The 2853-nt window shown below is 54.3% G+C and overlaps 1 protein-coding gene across 1 annotated transcript in view; it reads left to right on the forward strand.

The window, feature by feature from the left end:
• Positions 1–2243: 2243 nt before the first annotated feature.
• AKAP13 (A kinase (PRKA) anchor protein 13) overlaps positions 2244–2853 on the forward strand; it is a 322135-nt gene continuing 321525 nt past the window's right edge. The window contains exon 1 of the mRNA XM_010832167.1: positions 2244–2455. The gene's annotated coding sequence lies outside the window, so the exon portion shown is untranslated. The remainder of the gene's footprint in view (positions 2456–2853) is intronic.

Below are 2853 nucleotides of genomic sequence, written 5' to 3' on the forward strand. Positions count from 1 at the left end.
TGACTACTGGAAAAACTATATCCTTGACTAGATGGACCTTTGTTGGCAAAGTAATGTCTCTGCTTTTTAATATACTATCTAGGTTGGTCATAGCTTTTCTTCCACGGAGCAAGCGTCTTTTAATCTCATGGCTACAGTCACCATCTGCAGTGATTTTGGAGCCCAAAAAAATAAATGGTGTTTATTTATTACTGCCTGTATGGGAGACCGGAGAAGGCAATGGCACCCCACTCCAGTACTCTTGCCTGGAAAATCCCATGGACCGAGGAGCCTCGTAGGCTGCAGTCCGTGGGGTCGCTAGGAGTCGGACACGACTGAGTGACTTCACTTTCACTTTCCACTTTCATACATTGGAGAAGGAAATGGCACCCCACTCCCGTGTTCTTGCCTGGAGAATCCCAGAGACGGGGGAGCCTGGTGGGCTGCCGTCTATGGGGTTGCACAGAGTTGGACCCACACCCTGTGCCGTCAGGTGTTTTAATGGTGTTTAAAAAAATAAAGTCTCTCACTGTTTCCCCTGTTTCCCCATCTATTTGCCATGAAATGATGGGACCGGACATGCCATGATCTTAATTTTTTGAATGTTGAGTTTTAAGCCAGCTTTTTCGCACTCCTCTTTCACTTTCATCAAGAGGCTCTTTAGTTGTTCTCTTTCTGCCATAAGGGTGGTGTCATCTGCGTATCTGAGGTTGCTGATATTTCTCCCAGCAATCTTGATTCTAGCTTGTGCTTCATCTAGCCCAGCACTTCGCATGATGTACTCTGCATATAAGTTAAATAAGCAGGGTGACAATATACAGACTTGACAGTACTCCTTTCACAATTTGGAACCAGTCTGTTGTTCATGTGGGGTTCTACTGTTGCTTCTTGACCTGCATTCTTGATTTCGCAGGAGGCGTTTTCCTTCCCAGGGATTTGGGGTGGGGAAGGCTTGTCTGGGGCGAGGGCTGGTGAGAAGCCGACTGGCTGGCCTCAGATTGCTGGGGCCTATGGACAGGACCGCGCAGGGTGTGGGGCCCGAGGCGGTTGGGGCCCATTCCTGAACGCCCCCGCCGAGACTGGAGAAGAAAGAGCCCGGAGCTGCAGCGATAACCGGCCAGAGGCTCTGTCTCCCATACAGGCAATAAGTATCCACAAAACCCCCACTCTGGTAGGAGCTTGACTGGATCAGGGTTTCACAAAAGATAGTTGTTTGCATCTTCACATTTTTGTGGGCCATATCATTTGTAAGTATTTTAAATTGACATAAAAATATGAATATGTGTAAAGTACACTAATCTTCATTGTACACTGGATGAATTTTCACCGTAAGTCTATACCTTTGTTATCTACCATCCAGATCAAAATACCAAACGTGCCCAGCACCCGCCCTACACTTTCCAGCCAATAATGCTTCTCTGTGTAGATAACCACTATTCTTGCTTTGATTACAATCAATTTGCACATTTCTGAACTTATATGAAGTTCATATAAAGTGTGTCCATTTTTTACTTAAAGTTTTTCTCTAAGTAGATTCATTTTTACAACTTATCTAAGAAACAACATCAATGAAATCGTTTGATGTGATAGATGTTTCCCCCCAATATACACTAAAACACACAACTTGCAAAATGAGCTTCTTCGTGTACCAAGAGACCACATTTTGCTTCTCAAAAGCCGCCAGATGATTTTTTAGGTCCTTGCAACTTGAAGATTTGAGGTGAAAAGCCCAAAGTTTATGGAATACCCTGTCACAATCCCAATGCCATCATAGGCCAGCGACTCATCTAACTAAAACACTTGTTGAATACCTAGCAGCGACTCTCAAGGCACTGCACTCCACTCTCTGGAAAAGACCCCACTTTCTGATTTCCAGGGGAGGGAAAGAGAAGAGTAAATCATTTCAGGGTGTGTTATGGTAAGTGCTGCAGCTCAGGTGAGCACCCTGACACAGAGGAAGGGCGGTTTCCGGAGTCAGGGAGCAGAGGAGAGGGTGGGTGAGCATATCAGTCGGCACCTCTACCAGCCACCCGACTTTGATCACTTTGCCGCAGCGCAGCAGCTGCGGTCAACCTCAGCCTTCCTTAGCAACCTGAGGGGCCGCACAGGCGCCTTCCTATTAGCCGGGAGGGGTTTGATGGGCAGCTCTGCCGCGCAACCCCGGAGCGCGGCTCCTGGCGCCGCGCTCACTCACGGGCGGGCTCGGAGGCATTACCGCCCGGGTGCCCCGCCCACCTCCCGAGCGGCGCGCGGCGCATGCGCAGGCGGTTTGGGGGCTGTGTGCAGGGCTGTCGCCGAGCCGGAGCAGCTGCGGAGAGGCTCCTGGGCTCCGCCGAGGTCGCCGCTCCCGCTCCTCGCTTCGGCCGCCGCAGTTTCCAAGCAGCCGCTGGGGGAGCGGCAGCTTATTGTCTTTCTCCGCGGCCAAGGTGCGGAGCTGCTCCAGCTCGGCCCGCGGGGGAGCCCCGGGAGCCGCACGGTGAGAGCGCGACTGAACTCGGCGGAGTTGGGGGAAGTTTTGCGGTTAGAGGAGGGGTCGCGGCGGGGAGCGCGGGCCGCTCCGGGCTGGGGCGCGGGGCTACCCGGGCGCGGCCTGGGATGCATGGGCGCCGGGGATCGTTCCCCGGCTTTCCGCGCCTCCGCCCGGGCCTCCCCATCACGCATTGTCTGCCCTCGCCGCTCCCGCAGCCCAACCCCGGGGCCGCCTCCGCTCCCGGGCTGGGGGGGCGCGGCCGATCCCGCCCGGCTGCGATGCCCCCCCTCCCGTGAGGCATCACCGCGGGGCCCGGACCCCCGGTCTTCCCCGGGTCGGCTCCTCCGGGAACGGGGGCCGCAGTCGCTCCCCCGCGGGAACTGCGGCTGCTCCGCTGGTCCCAC

Source organism: Bison bison, unplaced genomic scaffold (genome assembly GCF_000754665.1).
Source record: "Bison bison bison isolate TAMUID 2011002044 unplaced genomic scaffold, Bison_UMD1.0 scf7180017860443, whole genome shotgun sequence".
Lineage (NCBI taxonomy): Eukaryota > Metazoa > Chordata > Mammalia > Artiodactyla > Bovidae > Bison > Bison bison.